The sequence below is a fragment of the Aethalodelphis obliquidens genome, unplaced genomic scaffold (assembly GCF_003676395.1).
Source record: "Aethalodelphis obliquidens isolate GAN/ISIS:26980383/991018 unplaced genomic scaffold, ASM367639v1 scaffold69, whole genome shotgun sequence".
Lineage (NCBI taxonomy): Eukaryota > Metazoa > Chordata > Mammalia > Artiodactyla > Delphinidae > Aethalodelphis > Aethalodelphis obliquidens.
The window spans coordinates 9779533-9800642 of NW_020838013.1; the positions used below are offsets into that span (position 1 = coordinate 9779533).

Below are 21110 nucleotides of genomic sequence, written 5' to 3' on the forward strand. Positions count from 1 at the left end.
CGGGGTGGCGGGTCATGGCTCGCACCCACACCTCGTAACACTTCCTTCCGCTTCCAGACTCCCCTCCGAGCCGCCTGGGAAACCCTGTCACAGTGAGGTGATGAGGGGCAAGCAGGGGGCCAGGAGGCCCAGGCGAAGTGCTGAGCTGCGCAGTGAGCTGCGATCCCGGCCTTGGGCGCGGAGCAAAGGAGAGGGTGGCTGCCGGCTGCAGAGGGGCTCCTGCGGGAATCACAGTTTGCTCGAGCACCAGAAGCACGAGCAACACGGGACTTCCCTGGCGGCCCAGCGGTTAGGACTCTGTGCCTCTACTGCAGGGGCACGGGTTCCATCCCTGGTCGGGGAACTAAGATCTCACATGCTGCATAGCATGGCCACACACACAACAAATACACAAGTAAAAAAGCACGAGCAACAGAAAAAAATGGATAAACTGGACTTTATCAACACGAGAAACTTCTGTGCTTCAAATGACACCATCAAGAAAGTGAAAAGACACACAATGAATAAAAAGATTTGTGAATCACCTATCTGATAAGGGGCCTAGTATACAGAATATATAAAAACTCCGAACTCAAATCAAAAGAAGTAGACCAATTAGAAAATGGACAGAGGACATAGATAGACCTTTCTCCGAAGTCTACCCAGCTTCAGAGACAAGGCCACGGGACACACCACTCCTCACCCACGGAATGGCTATCACCAGTAACACAAGGATGCGGAGAAATTAGAACCCTCCTGTATTGCGGACAGGAAATACTGATCCGGGCTACAACATGGATGGAGATGATGCTCAGTGAAAGAAATTGGATACAAGAGACCACAGTGATCCCATTGATCTGAAACGTCCAGCATCGCCAGATCCGTAGAGACAGAAACTCGACCAGTGGTCTCCAGGGCTGGGGGAGGGGCTGGGGGGTTCTCTGCTGACGGATACCAGACTTTGTTACGAGGTGGTGAAATGTGGACACAGTGGTGACGGTTGCACAACTTTGTAAATACTCTGAAAACCACTGATCGGTGTATTTTAACAGCTAAATTTAGTGATGTGTGAATTGAAGAAAAAGAGCTCTCTGAGCCCGATTCCCCACAGTCTCAGCCCCAGGAGACCCTGAAGGTGGCAGGGGCGCTCCTGGTCAAGGGCGGCCCTGGGCTCCTGCCCACTAGGCTCCTCCCAGGACCGGGCGCCCACCCAGGATGGCCCCACTCGGGAAGCAGAGCAGGGACTGGGGACCGGGGGTCTCTAGGACGAGATGCTCACACCTACTCCAGCTGACTGAACTCAAAGCTGGTGCTGGCTGGTGAATCAGCTCAGACGACACCGCAGCTGATCAGGAGGGTGTGGCTTGGGGAGAGGAGGACATGTTTGACCTCAGGCAGCCTCTGTGCTGCTGAGACCGTCTCTAGGTCCACAATTCTGAACAAGGCGATGGGGGAAGGGCCTCACGGTCCCCATTCACGCAGAGGGACCCACTCGTTCCTGGACACTTGCAGAAGGCCCAGCCCATCGGGAACGCGGCTGGGATGTGTTGGGCCAGTGACACGTCAAGAGGACTTGGGACAGGGCACTGCTCAGGATGAGGCCCTGTGTCCCAGCCCGGCCCACAGCCCGAACACAAACGTCCTCACCTGGCAGTGCCCCTGATCTGGGGCACGATGGACAGGGTACTTCGAGGACGCAGGGCACAAGCACAGGGCTTGGAGAGGGCGCCGGGCTGTGGGGCTTCCGAAGCTCTGAGCACCTCCCCGCACCCTGCCCTGCTCCGCTCGCCTCCCCTCCATCCACACGCCTCCCCTCCCCTCCCTCGCACCCCTAGCCTTCACCCTTCACCTCCTCCTGCACCCTCCCCTCCTGCCCGCTTCTTGCATCCCTTCTCCATCCTTCCTCCTCCTCTGTCCCCACTGGCCACTCGCCTCCACCCTTCCTTCCGCATTCTCCCCATTTCCCGACACCCAGACCTACTCCTCAGACACTCAGCCACTCTCCCCTACTGCTCCTGCGTCCCACCGCCCTCCATCTTTCCTGTCCTTCCCCCTCTTCCTGTCTTACCTCCTCCTCCCTCCGTCACCCTGCATGCACCTCCCCACTGGCTCCATCTTCTATCTGTCTCCCCCTGCTCTTCCTCCCGCATCCTCTCTACCCCCTCCTCCTGTCCTTCCTCCTCCTCTGGGCCAGGTGTCTAAGCTCTGACCTCGGGCTCCTCACGTGGACACGGGCACCTCTGGCAGCAGCCCTCCCCCCACGGAGGCAGAAGGGGCTGCAGGGGCCTGGCCCAGGGTCAGTGGGGTGGGGTCCGAGTCAGCTTGGCTGGAGCCAGAGAGGACGGAGGCACCCACCCATGGGCCTCTGTCCCCACTGTGGCCACAAGAGACGAGGTGATGCTTACCCATCTGACCTCTTGCTGCTGGGAGATGTGCCTCCTCGATGGAAATGCACCCAGGGATGGGGCAGGAGAGATGGAGCTGGGCAGGTGAGGGTCAGAGAAGGTCAGGGACCCCGGGGGCCTCCAAACACCTACGGACACGAAGAAGAGTGGGTGCCAGGCAGCGGGTGGAACTGTGGGGTCACTGCCATTCCAACCCACAATGGGCCTCGCGTCATTGGTCAGGGTTGGCACTGAGCCCTTTCCCTCTAAGGGGTCTTGCCTTTGGAGGAGGGTCTTGTCACCAGGCAGGGGAATGTGACCAGGGTCAGGTGGATTCGGGCAGGTGCTGGCTTCTGGCACACGGACCCTCAGGACCAGCCCGTCCCCAATGCCTGAGCACATTCCCCCATCCCTCACCCTGCTGGCTACCAGTGCCAGGTGGCTACTTATGCCCACCCTAAGCCTTCGCAGTCTGAGTTAAATCCCTATAGCGATTTCCACCCAGGCCTCAGCCAGCTTCTTTGAGGTTCTCTGGGTCTGACGGCCACATCAGAGGCTCACCTGGGTACAACCTTTATAGGTACCTGCACCCTAAACAAATACAGACGCTCTGGACTGGCCTGGAGCCCCTGGCTCACCCCCTGCTCTTCCTCCCGCATCCTCTCTACCCCCTCCTGCTGTCCTTCCTCCTCCTCTGGGCCAGGTGTCTAAGCTCTGACCTTGGGCTCCTCACATGGACACAGGCACCTCTGGCAGCAGCCCTCCCCCCACAGACCGATTACGTGGCTGGATGCGCCCGGCCCATGGTCAATGCTGGGGGGTCAGCGTCGTCTTGGCCGCATCCCAGGAAGGATGGAACCGCCCATCTGGTGACCTCTACCCCCAACGTGGCCACAAGGGACGAGGGTGCAGGTGATGCTCACCTTTCCGGCCTCTCAACTGCTGGAGCGGCGCCTGGTCTCTACAGATGGACTGCGGTCGGGTCGGGCGAGGGTCAGAGCAGGTCAGAGACCACGAGGGCTCCCAACTGCCTACGGACACGAAGCACAGTGGGTGCCGGGCAGTAGGCAGAACTGCGGTGTCGCTGCCCGGGTCAGAGGTCAGGATCAGAACCGAGCCCTTTACCTCAAAGGTCTCTTGCCTTTGGGGGAGGGTCCTGTCACCATGCAGGTCTCAGCCGGGAGGCCTGGCCCTCTCCCGCCATCCCTTGGCCCATCCTCATGGAGTCCAGCCAAGCCGCCTCCAGATGGTCCTGTATCACAGTTATCCACTCCCCCTCCCACAGCATCACTGAGTGTCTTTTTCATTTACCAGTCTTCAAAGTCTTCATGATTACCTTCGAGGTGTGTCTGCTGTTAATGGCTGTGAATGTGCATTTCGTGGGTCCATCAGGATGTTATTGAAGTCCCGCACTGACGGGCACTCATGCTTTTCAGATCTGACAAATGCAGCCGGAGGGCTCCAAGCTCATGCTCTTCCCACCTGGAAACGATGCTGTCTGTCCCCTCCGTGCTCTTTGAGAAAATATTTGCAAATGAAGCAACTGACAAAGGATTAATCTCCAAAATTTACAAGCAGCTCATGCAGCTCAATAACAAAAAAAAAACAACCCAATCTAAAAGTGAGCAGAAGACCTAAACAGACATTTCTCCAAAGAAGATATACAGATTGCCAACAAACACATGAAAGAATGCGCGACATCGTTAATCATTAGAGAAATGCAGATCAAAACTACAGTGAGATACCATCTCACACCCGTTAGAATGGCCATCATCAAAAAATCTACAAACAATAAATGCTGGAGAGAGTGTGGAGAAAAGGGAACACTCTTGCACTGCTGCTGGGAATGGGAATTGGTACAGCCACTATGGAGAACAGTATGGAGGTTCCTTAAAAAACTACAAATAGAACTACCATATGACCCAGCAATCCCACTACTGGGCATATACCCTGAGAAAACCATAATTCAAAAAGAGTCATGTACCAAAATGTTCACTGCAGCTCTATTTACAATAGCCAGGAGATGGAAACAACCTAAGTGTCCATCATCAGATGAACGGATAAAGAAGATGTGACACATATATACAATGGAATATTAGCCATAAAAAGAAACGAAATTGAGCTATTTATAATGAGGTGGATAGACCTAGAGTCTGTCATACAGAGTGAAGTAAATCAGAAAGAGAAAGACAAATACCGTATGCTAACACATATATATGGAATTTAAGAAAAAAAAAGTCACGAAGAACCTAGGGGTAAGACAGGAATAAAGACACAGACCTACTAGAGAATGGACTTGAGGATATGGGGAGGGGAAGGGTAAGCTGTGACAAAGCGAGAGAGAGGCATAGACATATATACACTACCAAACGTAAGGTAGATAGCTAGTGGGAAGCAGCCGCATAGCACAGGGAGATCAGCTCGGTGCTTTGTGACCACCTAGAGGGGTGGGATAGGGAGGGTGGGAGGGAGGGAGATGCAAGAGGAAGAGATATGGGAACATATGTATGTGTACAACTGATTCACTTTGTTATAAAGAAACTAGCACACCATTGTAAAGCAATTATACTCCAATAAAGATGTAAAAACAAACAACAACAACAACAACAAAAACCATACATTTGGAAACATCTCTAAATAGTTCATGGGTCTAAGAAGAAATCATAATGGAAATTAGAAATACTTAGACGTGACAATACCAACAGGCACAGGAAGGCAGCTAAAGTGTATTTCAGGAGAAATGCAGAGTCTTTACGTGTTTTAATGGAGTCACAGGAGACACTGGAAATCCGTGAGCCGCTCATGGACTCGGGAGGCTGGACGCAGAGCAGGGCAGAGCCTCGGGGTGGAGGGAAGAGGATGAAGGAGGACACAGGAGGGACCGCGGCTGGTCCTTCCAAAGGCCTGGAGCCCACGAGCTTATCCACCAGCAAGCACTCAGCTTGGGGACCCACGGTGCGGGGACAGCCCCCGAGAGCACGGGAAGGAGGCTGCGCGTCTCCTCACCTGAGCTGCAGGGCCTGGAGGGCCGAGGTGAGAGCTGTGCCCGGGCGTCCGGGGACGCAGCCCATCTGGAGCTCCTCACCGCCGCGGGGCGGCCTGTCCTCACAGTTGGTTTCCGCTGAGCTCATCACAAGCTGCGTGGACGTCTGCATGTGATGCCACCAGGTGGCTGGACACTGGGGTTCTGGAGAGAGTGCGGGGGGCTGGATTTCAGGGAGGCTTTGCAAGGAGGTTATTTTTAAACTACAAGAGAGGACCCCAAGGGCCAGGCGGCCGCGGGGGGGTGCGGCCGGGGTCAGGGCTGCTGAGGAGGGGTGTTGGCGAGGAGAGGGGTGGGGGGGGACGAGGGTGCAAGCCGGGGAAGGTCCAGAGGTGCAGAGGCTCCCTTCCGCCTGCTCGGTCCCTCCCAGAGGTGCCAGCATGGGCAGGAGGCCCAAGCTCCCACGTGGCAATTTCCCCGCCCAGCTTCCTGAGTCTGCTCCCTGCTGGGGTCACAGCTACAGCCAGGACAGCAGGTCCCGAGGAGATGCCTGCTGCTTCTCAACCCCTAAAACCAAGTCTAAGAGAAGCGAAGATCTCCGTGACCATCCATCCCTTCAGAGTTTCTGGTACCTGGGAAGTCCAAAGTGCCAATTAAACCAAAGGAACTCCGTCCTAGACCCCAGAGCTCTGAGGTGAGTGCGTCGCCCTGCCAGGCACCGTGTGCCACCTATCGTGGCCCTGGCGAGAGTCCAGGAACCTGGTGCCTCAAGTGTGTGAGACCCAACGAGGACAGCCCAGGCCCCAGGCACTCTCACCCCGCGTCCAGAGGCTCGGCTGCGGCTGTACGAGTACCCCCCCAGGTCACACTCTAAAGGGACAGAGTCACAAAAGAAGACTCCCTCTGCCGCCACATCTCCTGTCTCCGTCCGTCTGTCTCTCTCCATCTGTCTCTGTCTCTCTCCGTCTATCTTGAACTCCGCCAGCTGCTGGACTGAGCCCAGGTCACTCACTCTGGCCATCAAGCCCTCATTACCTGGTCCCATGGTGCCACATCCAATTTCACTGTCCGTTCCCATCCGTGGAGCTAGCTGCATCGTTGTCACTGCCGGCAAGGACCCGCCCTGTGTCGTAAATGACGCTCGATGCCATGTCTGAGTCATGTGAGGTGGGCCTCAGCTCACCTCCCAGCCGATGCCCCGGGGGCCTGACTGGACGCGTGAGCCTTTCCCCTGGGGCTGCAGTGGGACCAGGAGTTTGCTTTCTCTGCTCCCTTCAGGGCAGCCCTATGAGTTCTAGCTGCTTCCATAAGGCAAGGAAAAGCAGACCAACTGGGAAGGAAGAAATAAAGCTCCCTCTTTGCATAGGACATGGCTGACTGTAGGAAATCTCAGCATGTCAACAAAAGCACGTGTAGAAGGACAGAGTGGGCTCAGCAAACCCACACATGCGTCAGCAGGCGCCTCCGTGCTCATAATGATCAGTCATCGCGTGGAAACCAAATGAAGACACCACCCTGGCTATAGTGACGCCCTGGAAAATAAGACACTTAGGACTGAACGTAACAAAATGTGGACAGAACTGCATGCTGAAAACTACAGAATGCTGATAAAAGAAATCAAAAGCCCAAATAAACAGAGAGACAGCATGTTCGTGGATTGGGCGACAACGTGGTAACCGTGCCAGCTCTCCCAACTTGTGTTCCGCCAAAGACCCTGCTGAGCGGATGAAAATATTTGCAAGCACATAACCCAACGAAGGGTTAGTTCCAGAACACAGAGAGCGCTCCGGAGACTCAACAGTAAAGCAGATATTCCAGTTAGGGAGCGGGCAAAAGACACAGCTGGACACCTCCCTGAAGACGGGCACAGCTGGCGAAGAAGCTCGAGGAAAGATGCCCATGTCATCAGCCGTGAGGGAAGGCAGCTCGGAGCCACACGAGATGCCCTCCACAGCCATCAGACTGGCTAAGGTAAAACAGGGACCGCGGCCCGGGGACAGGAACCTGCAAGCCCCACCCCAGCCCCGGAGCAGCCTGGTTGAACACGACCCAGCGTCCATCCCAGGGAAATGAGAGCACAACGTTTACAGCAGCCTGGCTCCCAACAGCCCCTGAGTGGGGACGAGGCGCACACGTGGTCCAGCCCCGCCACCGCCCTGTCGTCGGCAGCAGGGGGCGACAGCCGCAACACAGCAGCGACTCGAACCAGCCCCGGCATATGCGTTCAGCACCCCTGTCCCCTCCTTGCCCTGGAGGCTCCGCCTCGTGGACAGGATGCCCGCGGCGCTCCCCGGAGGCACGGGCTCCGGGAGCTCCCCTGTGGGGCTGTGTTCTCACAGGCCTGTCTGGGGACAGAGGAGCCCGTCCTGCCTGCGCGTGACGCGCTCCCCAGCGCCCGTCCTCTTCTCTTTATAACTTCCCACTGGTTGGCACAGAAGTTTGGAGACAAGTACTAACACAGCCTGAGGAATCAAAGACTTCATTCTAGACCACGTTCCCGACCGAGTTCCAGACCTCTTGAAACCATGTCTTGGCAAACAGCTGCCCAAGTGTCCTGTTTTGGAGGTAATCGCGGGCACACGGACTCCTAGTCCTTCAGTGCTGGCCACCGGCCAGACTCACTGGCCACATGGTCATGTCCTCAAACAGCGAAATAGGAGGAAAAAGACTGTCTCTGCTCCCAGGTTCTGTGTTTATAAAACCCAGCGTCCACAGCAGATATCCAACACTGACGCCTGCAGTTCTGAGGCAGAAGTAAGTCAGGCTGAGCCAGGCGCTCAAGACAAGTTTTCTATTTATAGCCTCCTGGAGAAGAGCAATGTCTCCAAAGTGAGCCGTTAGGGAAACGCGGGCTGGGAGGTCCTGAATGGCCGCAAAAGAGTGGCCCCCGAGCGGCCCTCCGTCCTGAGGTCTGGGAGCAGAGCCTCGGGCCCTCCATCCTGAGGTCCGGGAGCAGAGCAGCCCCCAGCAGCCTGCCCAGGACGGGACGTCCGCTTCCGGGCACGGCGAGGCCGCCGCGTGCAGGACCGGCGCCCGGGGACACAAGGAGCTTTTCTCAAGTGCTCCACTGGCTCTGGTGGCCACTCTGCTCTCCAGGCGGCCTCCAGACCTCTCCTTGTGCTGCTGGTGGCCGTCCCCGCGCCCCGTCCACAGGGGGCCCTGTGCTGCCTCTCGTGGACCCTCAGCCACGTGGCGCCTTCCTGTGGGCTCCCCCTGCCACCCCACGCCCGGGACACCATGACACCCTAAGTGTCCCTCATTCCGCTACATTTATTAACCACCTGCTATTATGTGTCCAGACCCACTGACTATGGAAACAGAGGGGGTTTTAGTCTAAAAGACCCTGTTCCTCCTAAAGGCCTCAGGGCATTTGGGCAGAACCAAGGCCCTTGTGGTTGGAGCAGACCCCACCTGGCAGGCCCCAGAGGGCACCACGGCCTGAGGTCTGACCACCTAGGAGGAGTGGCCCCCTGGGCTCCCGATGCCCCCCCATCCCCACCCCCACCTGCACCCGCAATGTCCTCGAGCCAGGGGCCGCCATGCCTCAGTGCCCACTGAGACCCTGGGCGCCCCTGACCAGCACCTGCCCAGTTCTTGTCTTCCCCATCAGTTCCCGTTACAAGTGCCCACCCATACGTGTGCATTTGCAGATACGCCCAAGTGTGATCTTTCCTGTGGTTTTAAAACCACGGCCTTGGGACTTCCCTGGCGGTCCAGTGGTTAAGACTCTGAGCTCTCGCCGCCGAGGGCCTGGGTTTGATCCCTGGTCAGGGAACTAAGATCCCACAAGCCGCACGAGGCGCAGCCAAAAAAAAACAAACCACAAAAAACCCCACGGCCTCTGCCTTTCCATTCTGTGGCTCCACACGGTGGCTTCTCCCACCTCTGCAGCAGGACCCCCTCCAAGAAAGCCCGTGAGGTGGTGTCTTATTTCTCCTGACCCACCGCCTGCATCTGCGTAGGATTCCCCTCGAGCCTGCTGCGCTTGGCCTGTGCGCACACTGGTTGCTGCTGGTTCATTACACGGCTCTTTACTACACACGGCTCTGCCCCCTCCTCACCCGGGCAGCTTCCCTGTTGCGTTCCCAGAGTGTAGAGCTTGGGGTCAGCCTCACGCGGTTCCGGGGCCATGCTAGTGGATGTCCAGTACACTCTCTGCACGGCCATCCCTGTGGCCCCGCGTTTCTGCCACCGCAGGCACAGCTAAACCCTTCTCCCTGCACCCTCAGCATGGATGCTCCTTTCTGTGGGATGGCCCAATTCCCCGGAGAGAAAGTTCTAGGTCAAAGATCATATATCATTTCAATTTTGCCAGATGCTGTCAGACTGCTTTCCAAACAACTATCCCTCTTGACAGTGCTACTAACATTAGGATACATATTTTTGCCTTTGATGGAGTTTGCTTTTCATGTCAAATCTATCAACTCCTTACCTAACTCCATGCTAGTAAGATTTTCTCCTATGTTTTAATCTAAACATTTTATATTTTTAGATTTTATGTTTAGACCTATGACCCATTTAAAGTTAATCTTTGCATAAGTTATACGGTTTAGATCAAAATTCTTTTCTTTTTTCACATCAATATCCAGTTGCTCCCACACTATTTATTGAAAAGACGATTCTTTCTCTGCTGAACTGCCTTTGTACCCTTGTCAAAATCAGTTCGCCAAAGGAGTGAGGGCCTATTTCTGGGCTCTAATCTGCTCTGTCCATCTGTGTGTCTATCCTTCACCCATACCACACTGTCTTCATTACTGCAACTTCAGAGTGAGTTTTTAGGTTGGGTAATGTGATTCTCACACTTTATTCTTCTTTTTCAAAATTGTTTAAGCTATTCTCGTTTTTTCCATCTGTACATGTAAATTTTAGAATCAGCTTGTCTCTGTCTACAAAAAGTCTTGCTGGAATTGTGGTTGGAATTGTAATTAATCTGTAGATCAGTTTATGGAGAACTGATATCTTTACTATGTTGAGTCTTTCCATTCATGAACATGGTATGCCTCTCCATTTATTTGTCTTAAAATTCTTCCTTCATATGTATAACTGAATCACTGTGCTGTACACCTGAAACTAACACAATATTGTAAATCACTATACTTCAATTTTTAACATTAAAAAAAATAATTCTAAAAAGCTAAAAAAAATTCTTCCTTCAGGATTTTGTAGTTTTCAACATACAGATCCAGTGCATGTTTTCTGGAGATTTATACCTAGTATTTGATGTTTGGCGCTACTGTAAATGTTATTTTAAAATTTTCTGGTTTCTAATTATGATCTTTCTGTTGCGATCCTGCATGCTAAGACCTTACCAAACTTGTGAATTAGTTCTACAAGTTTTTCTTTCAGAGTCCTTGGAATTTTCTACACAGATAATCAGATCGTCAGTGAATAAAGACAGTTTTATTTCTTCCCTTCCAATCTCTGTATTTTTATCTCCTTTTCACTGGGGTCGCTAAGACTTCCAGTATGATGTTGAATAAGGATGGTAAGAGTAGATTTCTTTGTTTTGTTCCTAATTTCAGGGGGAATATGTCCAGTTTTTGCCATTACATGTGATGTAAGCTGTAGGTTTTTGTAGATGACCCTTATTTGGTTGAGGACGTTCCCCTCTGTTCCATTTTACTGAGAGTTTTTATCATGAATGGGTGTTGGATTTTGTCAAATGCTTTTTTCACTTTAATTGACATGGCGTGTGATCTTTTTCTTTAGACCATTAACATGATGAATTGTAATGACAGATTTCAACTAAAGAAGCAATTTTGCATTCCCAGGATAAATCCCAGTTAGTTGTGATGCATTATTCTTTATATATATTACAGGATTTGATTTGATTATATTTTGTTGAAGATTTTTGCAGTTGGCTTATGAGGGCTATTATCTGTAATTTTCTTTTTCTTTTTGGCATTCTTAGGTGTGGGGCTCAGGATAATGCTGCTCTCAAAATGTGAGTTCAGACATATTCCCTCCTGTTCTGTTTTTCTGGAAGAGACTGCATAGTATTATTGTTATTTCTTCTTTAAATATTTGGTAGAATTTGCCATTGAAACCATCTGGGCCTGGAGATTTCTTTTTCAGTAAGTGTAACTACAAATTCATTTTTTTTATGGTCACAGGACTGTGATATCGTGATTTATAATAAATATATATTTTGGTCTTCATCCCAAACCCCTTAGAATTTCCTAAGGGCAACGGGAGCATCTTTTGTTACAATATTTGGTCTTCTGGCCTCAGTCCCTGAAATCCCTCAGAGCCACGAAGTGAAATGGGTGTCTTGTTATTCATAACAAGTCTCTTTCCACCACTACTGGGTTTATGGTAAGAGGTGACTATTGGAAATCCCCTAAGGATGGGGATATTTTTGCCAGGGGAACCGACCATAATTAGAGGGTTGGAGCCTTCATGAAAACCCAAAAGGAGTGTGTTCAGAGAGCTGCCAGGTTGGTGAACCAGAAAGCTTCCACGGGCCAGGCCCTAAACTCCGCAGGGACAGAAACTCCTGTATTGGGAACCCTTCCAACCCTTCCAAACCTCGCCTTATATACATATCTCTCCATCTGGCTGTTCATTCATATCCTTTAATATCCCTTATAATAAACCCGCGATCTAGTAAGTAAACTGGATTCCTGAATTCTGTGAGCCGCTCTAGCAAGTGAATCCAACCAGAGGAGGGGGTCGTGGGAACCTCCGATCTGTAGTCAGTTCGTCAGAAGCACAGGTGAACCTGGATTGGCGGCTGAAGTGGTGTCAGTCTTGTGGGACTGAGCCCTTAACCTGTGGAAGCTGGTGCTATCTCCAGGCTGACAGAGTCAGAATTCAGTTAAACTTGTGGGACACCTGGTCTGTGAGAACCAAGTCTTTGGTAGCGTGAAAAACACACACACCCTAAGGACTACTCCAGCTATCCAGTTTATCTTGAGTGAGTTTTTTCAGTTTGTAGTTTTGGAAGAATTGGTGCATTTCATCTAAGTTGTCAAATTTGTGTGTGTGTAAGTTGTCTGTGGTGTTTCCTTCCTATCCTTTTCATGTCTTTGAGGCTTGTAGTGATACCCTCTCTTTCCTGATATTGGTAAAATATGTCCTTTCTTTTATTCTTGTCTGTATTGTTAGAGATTTATCAATATTTTGGTATTTTCAAAGAACCAGCTTTTGGTTTTACTGATTTTTCTCTGCTATTGTCAATTTTGTTGATATATATGCTTATTTTATTATTTCTTTCCTTCTGCTTGCTTTGGGTTTATTTTTATTTTTTGGTCGTCATTGTAGTTTCTTAAGGTGGATGCTTAGTTAATTCATTTGAGACCAATCTTCTTTTGTTATGTAGGCTTTTAGTGCTATAAATTTCCCTGTAAACACTGCCTTATCTGCAGCCCATAAATTTTTACATTTTATTTAGTTCAAAATACATTCTAATTTCCCCTGAGACTTCCTCTTTGACCTATGAACTATTTAGAAGTGAACAGGTTAATTTCTAAGTGTTTGGAGAATTTCATGGTATCTTTCTGTTAGCAATTTCTAGCTTAATACAATTATGTCATACTACGTGTATGTTTTCAATTCTTTTTTTTTTTTTTTTTTTTTTTGCGGTACGCGGGCCTCTCACTGTTGCGGCCTCTCCCGCTGCGGAGCACAGGCTCCGGACGCGCAGGCTCAGCGGCCATGGCTCACGGGCCCCGCCGCTCCGTGGCATGTGGGATCTTCCCGGACCGGGGCACGAACCCGTGTCCCCTGCATCGGCAGGTGGACTCTCAACCACGATTTAACACTTTTTTATATCATTGGTATTTATAACGTGTTATTGGTTATGCCCATGCATTTTTGAATCATTGTAAATTTGGGAAGTGCTCTGTCAAGTTTCTTCCATGTACGAGGAGCTCCCACTTTCCTGTGAAGTGACGAGTCTTTGAAGATCTTCAAGGATCTGTGGACAAGGCGCTCTGAGCCATCAAGGCCGTCAAGGCCCTCGTGGTGCCACGGCCTCACTCCTCCTCGTGATCAGATCTGGGAGGAAACCACAACTCTTCTCTTCATTCTCCTGTCTCCGTTAATTGAATCACCTGACAATTCAAGAGCCTGTCCGTGACTTCTACTTGACACGGTCTCTTCTTCTTAATGAACGGTGTGATCTCAACATTCTTCTGTTGTATTTCGTGCCTCAATGTCTGAATAATTTCTGTTGATTTCAATGCTCATCTCCAGCACTTTTGTTTCATATTTCAGTATTTAAAATTTCCCCCAGTTCTTTAACGAGTAAATTTAAGGTGGGGGACTTCCCTGGCTGGTCCAGTGGTTAAGACTCCGTGCTTCCAGTGCAGGGGGTGCGGGTTCGATCCTGGGTCGGGGAACTAATATCCCACATGCCACATGGCACAGCCAAAACATAAATAAATAAATAAATAAATTTAAGGTGGCAAAAGTCAATGTCCTTCATATTTGTGCAAATCAGGAAGATATAATTTTTTACTGATATTGAAATATTGCAAAACATCTGTCCAAATGCAGTTAAGATGGCATATTCCTAACTCAGCTCTTCCACAGCCAGATGCCAGGTGATGCCCGCAGCTGCCTGTGCTCCATGCCACAGGGGGCGCATAATAGGGAGATACTGGAGTGGGAAGAGGCTGATTGAGTTAAAATGCTTTGTTCTGACAAATCTTACAACACATGTTGAAGAAACCCACTGCTAGGGTCCCTCCTGACGCCTGGAGGGGCTCAGGTGAGTGAGGGGTGCCAGGCTCCGCACTAAGTTGGCACCTCCCCCAGCCCCCGGCCCTCGGCAGCTGACCCTGACCCCCTAAGGAGCTTTCCTTTACCTGGTTGACCATGAAGGTGGGAATCTGTCCAGGGTCGGCCCTGGGCCTCCTCCCCACGGCTTTAAACACCCACCAGGTTGCCATGGCCTCCCTCCACTCAGGCATCTCAAAGCTGTCAATAAATCCCCGGGTGTCTCATGGGCACCCCCAAATCCACATCACCGAAATAACTCCTCCCACTGCAAGGTGGTCTTTCCTCAGCCCACCCCCGCATAAGCTGCCCTACTGTGTGCTCAGCTACTGAGGCTGACGCCGGAGTGACCCCTCCTCTCATGCCAACAGCCAGCCTGTCACCACGCTCGTCAACTATGCCTTCAGAGCACCATGACTCCTGCCCTTCTCTTCCCACTGGACACCCTGGCCTGACCACCTCCACAATTACCCCTGATGGGTCTCCTGCTCTCGGGATAGAACCTAAGCCCTGCTCCAGGGGCCATGAGGCCATCCACACAACTTGCCGGAACTAAGGGGGCTCCCAGGTGCTGGGGGCTCTGAGGGGAGGGGGGACTGCGGGGGCTGGGGGGGTTCCGGGGGAACAGGTGTGCGCCTCGAAGTCCGTGTTGGGGGAATGCAGGAGAGGGAGTCTTGCTCCACTCGGCTACTCCTCCTTTCTGCCTCGGGCCGTGGGCCTGTGGTGGAGCTTCCATGGCCATCCTACAGCTGCCCCAGCCCTGAGCTACTACGGCAGCATAGATGGTGTCCACCTCTGACCTAGATGAGGATGCTAAACGCCCCTCTGGGTAAGCCTCTGTGCAGTGGGCATTCTGTGACGTCAGCCGCAGTTCAGGATCTGGCCGGTGTGAAGGCAGAACATGAGCCTCAGAGAGCACTGCCCCCCATTCTGCCAACGCTGCCGCACCACTAATTCCCTTGTGCTCAGACGGCCAGTCAATTTAGCCAATTCCTCCTCTTCCCCCAGATGGGCTCCCTTGCCCCGCCCCCCCATCACGTGAGGTCATTCTGGACACTTCCTGCGCCTCCACCTCCGGCCCCTCCCACAGCGCCCCTTCCAGGGAGCCCCAGCCACCCCACACCTGGCGCCGCCTCCCTCCCCTCCTCCTTCCCACCCAATGCCAATTTTGGGGGCTGCCCTGATCCCCCACGTGGCCCCCTAACTGACCTTCATCACGGCCATGCTGCACCTGGAGCCCAGAGTGGTCTCTGTGCCACTGAATAAGTGGGCAAGTGGTATCTCAGAGCATATCTCATTTCAGTTAAAAAAGTAAGTCAATGTAATATTTCTCACACATTGGTGTCATTAACAGCTCCAGTAAATCCTTGTGTCTCTTTTCTAGTCTTCTCCCCAAGAGGGCAGGGTATCTCAGCCTGCATACCTGGTGTCTATGCTGAGTTGCTGACTCTAAATCAGGAACTCCTACATGCAAAGATAATGTGTCATATCTATTCTCAGGAATATTTCTGTGCTTCCCAAGGGCTTGGAGTATAAACCCAAGTATAGGTTGCATTTCATACTCTTGAAAAGAGGGAGGTGGCCCCATTTCCTGGGATGGTGGAATAGAGGGTTCAGGTCAACCCTCTGCTGAGAAGTAAAGAGCTGGGAACAGTATCAAGACAAAACCCATACACCTCTTAGAACTCCTACCAAGACAGTGAGGAATTGTGGGGCTAAGACCCAGAAGAGGGCTCAGTCTGAGAGACAAGTCACCAGGAGTGTCTGTTGATTTGGAGACAGCAGCTGTGAGGCTGAAAAGCTGATCAAACCTTGCTACAGAGCCCAGGGGCTGTGGTAAGAAGGGTGGCCAGTGAACCCTTCAGGTTCGGGTTGGACCCTGGAAGAGCTATACACTAGAGCCAGAGTGAGCAGGAAAGAGATACGCCCCTGTAAGAAGCAAAGCTCAGCTTCAAGTGATCCCAACCCGTCAGGATGAAGGTGACCTGACGATTGCCTGTGCTCCTAGCCTGGCAGTCTGCTCCAACAGAAGATAATATCATCAGTGTGTCATCCAATCATCAAGTTCTTTATGATTTCTTAAATATAAAATGTGCAACACTCAATCAAAAGTAACCAGGCATTATCAGGAAATAAGATGTGATGAAGAAGAACAGGCAATAGAAAGAGACCCAACAGAGGTGCAGATAATGGAGCTATTAGACAAGGACTTTAAAAGAAATACACTTGGACTTCCCTCGTGGTGCAGTGGTTAAGAATCCTCCTGACAATGCAGGGGACAAGGGTTTGAGCCCTGGTCCGGGAAGATTCCACATGCCGCGGAGCAACTAAGCCCATGCACCAAAGCTACTGAGCCAGTGAGCCACAACTACTGATGCTGCATGCCACAACTACTGAAGCTTGTGTGCCTAGAGCCTGTGCTCTGCAATGAGAAGCTACCTCAATGAAGAGTAGCCCTCGCTCGCCGCAACTAGAGAAAAGCCCACACACAGCAACAAAGACCCAACACAGCCAAAAATAAATAAATAAATTTATTATTAAAAAAAAAAAAGAAATACATTTAATGTACTCAAGGAGCAAAAGGCAAGATTAACAGATGTGGGGAGGGGGAGACCTGGAAACAAAAACAAACAAATGAAAATTCTAAAAGAAATAAATAGAATAACTAAATTTAAGGACTCAATGGATAGTTTTGACAGCAGATCTAAAGATAAAGAGAGAATCGGTGAACCAGAAGGCAGGTCAAAAGAAATTATGTAGACCGAAACAGAGTCAAAGGATATAAAATCTAATAAAAAGCATAAGAGACATGTGGGTACAGTGGAAAGATCAAGCATATTTATTATTTATTTATTTATTTAAATAAATAAATTGGGTTGGGTCCTCGTTGCTGCGCGCGGGCTTTCTGTAGTTGCGGCGAGCGGAGGGCTACTCTTCATTGCAGTGCGTGGGCTTCTCATCGTGGTGGCTTCTCTTGTTGTGGAGCATGGGCTCTAGGCGCATGGGCTTCAGTAGTTGTGACATATGGGCTCAGTAGTTGTGGCTCGCAGGCTCAGTAGTTGTGGCACACGGGCTTAGTCGCTCTGTGGCATGTGGGATCTTCCTGGACCAGGGCTTGAACCCGTGTCCCCTGCATTGGCAGGCGGATTCTTAGCCACTGAGCCACCAGGGAAGCCCTCAAGCATATTTTTAATTGATTCTAGATGAAGAGCAGAGAGTGAGGCATCCAAAATATCTGAAGAAATAAGAGCTGAGACTTTCCTGAAACTGATGAAAGATATCAAGCTACAGATTCTAGAAGCACAGTGAGGAACAAAAAGGATAAATACAGGGAAAAACACATCCAGGCACAGTATAGTAAACCTGCTGACTGAGAATAAAGAGGAAAGCTTTAAAGTACCCAGGAAGACATGTCATCTTCAAAGGAGTGACAATAAGAGTGACAGAAAGTATGGAAACCAGAAGACAATGGAATAACATCCTCAGAATGCTAACAGAAATAAATGCCAACCTATACATCTATACCCAGTGAAAATGTCCCTGAAAAATAAAGAATGCACAGAAAAATTTTCAGAGAAACAAAACCTGGCAGAATCCAGTTTCCTGGTTTCACCAGGAAACCCATACCAAATGAAATACTAGAAGGTGTTCTCCATGGAGAAAAAAAAAAAAAGTGACCCCAGATAGAAGTTTGAAAATGCTAGGATTGAAGAGGGACCGAGTTTGATCCCTGGTTGGAGCACTAACATCCCGCAGCCATGCAGGAAAGAGAGAAAGGAAGGAAGGAAGGAAGAAAAGGACTCAACCAGGTGAATCAGGTAAGTTCAAAAATAACAAGAATGATATAACTTCCAGTGAATCCCAAAGGGCCCCCCACTGTGGCCAGCACATGTATGGTGGTAAACTGCACCCTCAACTTTGGGGGGTGTCTCAAAATTGACAAATACGGGTGAGAAAATGAGGGGAAAGGCACTTCCAGACCTTCCTTCCCCTCCTCAGGTGTTTTACTCAGCTTTCAATTTTATGTCCTTTGGCTGGGCACCACTTGTTTCATTCAGTCTGTGGACACCTGGCCACACCCCTCACCAGCTCCAGTCCCCGCAGGTAACCCTCTCTGGCCTGGTGCAGATAATGGAGCTATTAGACAAGGACTTTAAAAGAAATACACTTGGACTTCCCTGGTGGCGCAGTCCTTCCCCTCCCGAGTTTCCTTCCATCAGGGATTTCTGTCTGCTCTACTCACTGTTGAATCCTCAGCAGCTACAACACAGCCAGGCACACAGGAGTTACTAAATATTTACGAAGAAATGCATTTAGGTGAGGCACGAATTGTTAACATTCATTGACAGTATTAGATGAATGAAACATCACCTATAGATTACAAACGTTGCCTTAATTAACAGAGTTGCCACTTTCTTCCGAAACCAACTGTCTGTGTCTGTGTCTGACTCTCCAGCTCTAGTTGTCGGTGCTCGCAGAATCCCGACACTCAGACTTTGCTCCAAGTCAGAGAACCGACCCGCTGCACGCCACGTTAATGTCACGGCCCGGGCCCTGCTAGGCCTCATCCTCACCGGGTCCGACTTTCGAGGCCCACCTACGGCACGCGCGGGTCCGCCCATCAGTTTCAGCCGGGCTGGAGGCGGTGAGGGCACCTTGGGGACCACCGCTGGCCCCGCCCCACCCGCAGGCCCCGCCCCATCCGCAGGCCCGCCCCTGTCCGCAGGTCCGCCCCTGTCCGCCCGCCCACAGGCCCCGCCCCTAGAGGCCCCGCCCACCTCCTGCTGCCGCGCCGCAGCGAGGCCCCGCCCCACCGCTGGTCCTGACACCGTCCCCCCGGTCGGAAGTAGGCCGTCTCCCTCCCGGTCAACAGGCCAGGGACAGTTCGTTGTCGTGTCTAGGTCAGTCACTCCCTAGGTCCATCATCGGGTGGGCCAAACAGACGGCCGACCAGTCCGGGGTCAGTCCTTACCGGCGCCGGTCTTGGTCGGGCCGCGCGTGGACGCACGCCGGGCGCCACTGAGGCCACGCAGCCCGGGGAGACGCGCGCTCGCCAGCGTGGGGCGAGGGGTCCCCTGGGCGGGGGTTCAGCCCCACTCCTTGGGCCTGTGGGGCGGGTCCTGTCGGGGGCGGGTCCAGTGAGGCGGGTCCGCGCGGGCCGAGGCCGCGGCACCGCCCAGGGAACGTCGGCGCGCTCCGATGACGTCAGGGCGTCCGAGTTCGCCTCTGCGTGTGCGCGCCGCCGCCGGCCGTCCTCCCGGGGCTCTCTAGGACCTCCGGCGCGGGGCGCTGGTTCTGCGCCTGCGTGGCCTGCGTCCTGGTGGTCCGCTCTTTGGCGCCGAGCAATCTACACCAGCAAGGGCTGGCTCAGCCAGACTTTCCTTCTCAAATTGAGTAACCCCCGACCTTATTCCCCAAAAGAACCGATCCCCAGGAAGGACAGACAGCCCTGGCAGAGAGCATTCGACCGGGTGGCGCCCATAGGGTGCTGGGCCTTGGGATGGCCATGTGTCCGCCCTGCAGTTCTGTCCCGTTAGGTCACCCGAGTGACCCGGGGGAGCTGGGTGGGCAGCTCCTGTGGGAAAGAGGACATAAATGGGACAGCACCTCGAGGGCCGCGAGTTCGGGTTGTCACAAGGTCTGGCTGAGACAGTCTAAATGTCAGCTTGTGGAGATTGGTTGAGTAGATTGAATACACTCGAACGGTGACACACAGTGTGCCCACTAAAGGTTAGCTTCCATACATATCTATTCACGTACGTGTATATTCGTGTATACATATCTATTCTTAGATGAGAAATATAGCAGCTCCCTAATGCATTAGTTTCTTACTGCTACTGTAGTGAGTTGCTACAGACTAGATATTTTACAATTCTGGAGGTCAGAAGTCAGAAATGGGCTTTAGGGGGTTAAAAATCAACGTATCCACAGAATGGTTCCTTCCAGAGGCTCCAGGGGAGAATCTAGTTCTTGGCCTTTTCTAGCTTCTAGAGGCTGATTGTCTCCATCTTCAAAGCGCAGCCACTCCAACCTCTGCTTCCATTGTCACTTCCTCTCTGATTTTGACCCTTTTGCCTCTCTTTTAAGGACCCTCAGCATTACATTGGGCCTATCCAAGTAATCAAGGACAGTACCCCCATCTCAAGATTCTTAACTTTGTCATATCTGCAGAGACCCCTTTGCCATCTATGGTAACTATTGACAGGTTTGGGGATTAGGACGTGGTCATCTTTGGGGGCCATTATTCTGCCTACTATTGCTTATATTTCATTTTTATTTTTAAAACTGTGTATTGTGTGTACAGGAGGAGCAGGGGCAGATACACAGATGTCAGATCATTTGTCTCTGGAAGATGGGCATTCCTGGGCCTTTTTTTTTTATCTCTTCTGGTTTTTCTACAAAAAGCACATACTGCTCCTGTGATAAAAATCATGTTAAAGTTGGTTGGCATGCCAGTGCACCCAGAGGCCTCTTTCTGCCCCCTCCCCTCTCCCTGCTGCATCCTCACCCACCCCAGCCTGCAGGAGTTTCTGCCAGAAACCCAGCACCACGCTCATCCTCCTGCATCAGGGTGGGGGAGAGCTGCGCACTGTCTTCACTCGACAACTTGTCAACTTGCACTTGCTCTGCGGGAGCTCATGGTGTCGTGCGGGGGTGGGTGTCTGTGCCTTGGGGGCCCAAACCTGTGAAGCCACTGGTCTCTCCAGGACCCCTGGCCCCACGTTGGTGGCCCTGACCCCTTACAAACTACACAAGCAAGGACTGGCCCCGCCTGATATTCTCCCCAAGTTGAGTAACCCTTCCTTTATTCCCACAACGAACCAGCCCCCAGGCAACTGGTCAGCTCCCTGAGGTTCCTTTGTTAAATTTAGAGATCTTGGTTGGTTTCAATAACTGACCATCTGGGCCACATGTGCTTTTCTCTTCTGCTGCTGTAAATTCCAGCTCTGATGTTTTTTTGTTTTTTTTGTTTTTTTTTTTTTGCTGTACGCGGGACTCTCACTGTTGTGGCCTCTCCTGTTGCGGAGCACAGGCTCCGGACG

General features: G+C 51.7%; 1 long non-coding RNA gene across 4 annotated transcripts; it reads right to left on the reverse strand.

Annotated features, from left to right (window-relative positions):
* Positions 1-105: 105 nt before the first annotated feature.
* On the reverse strand, positions 106-19966 carry LOC113611361 (uncharacterized). Of its 4 annotated transcripts, XR_003429434.1 has the most exons (7): positions 19040-19966; positions 5370-5550; positions 5063-5202; positions 3700-3877; positions 3287-3394; positions 2385-2512; positions 106-219 (listed from the first exon to the last, which is right to left on the reverse strand). It is a non-coding gene; the product is annotated as an uncharacterized LOC113611361 (long non-coding RNA). The 4 variants fall into 4 exon arrangements; XR_003429435.1 differs by lacking the exon at positions 5063-5202; XR_003429433.1 differs by having other exon boundaries at positions 5067-5550.
* Between the last annotated feature and the right edge of the window lie 1144 nt (positions 19967-21110).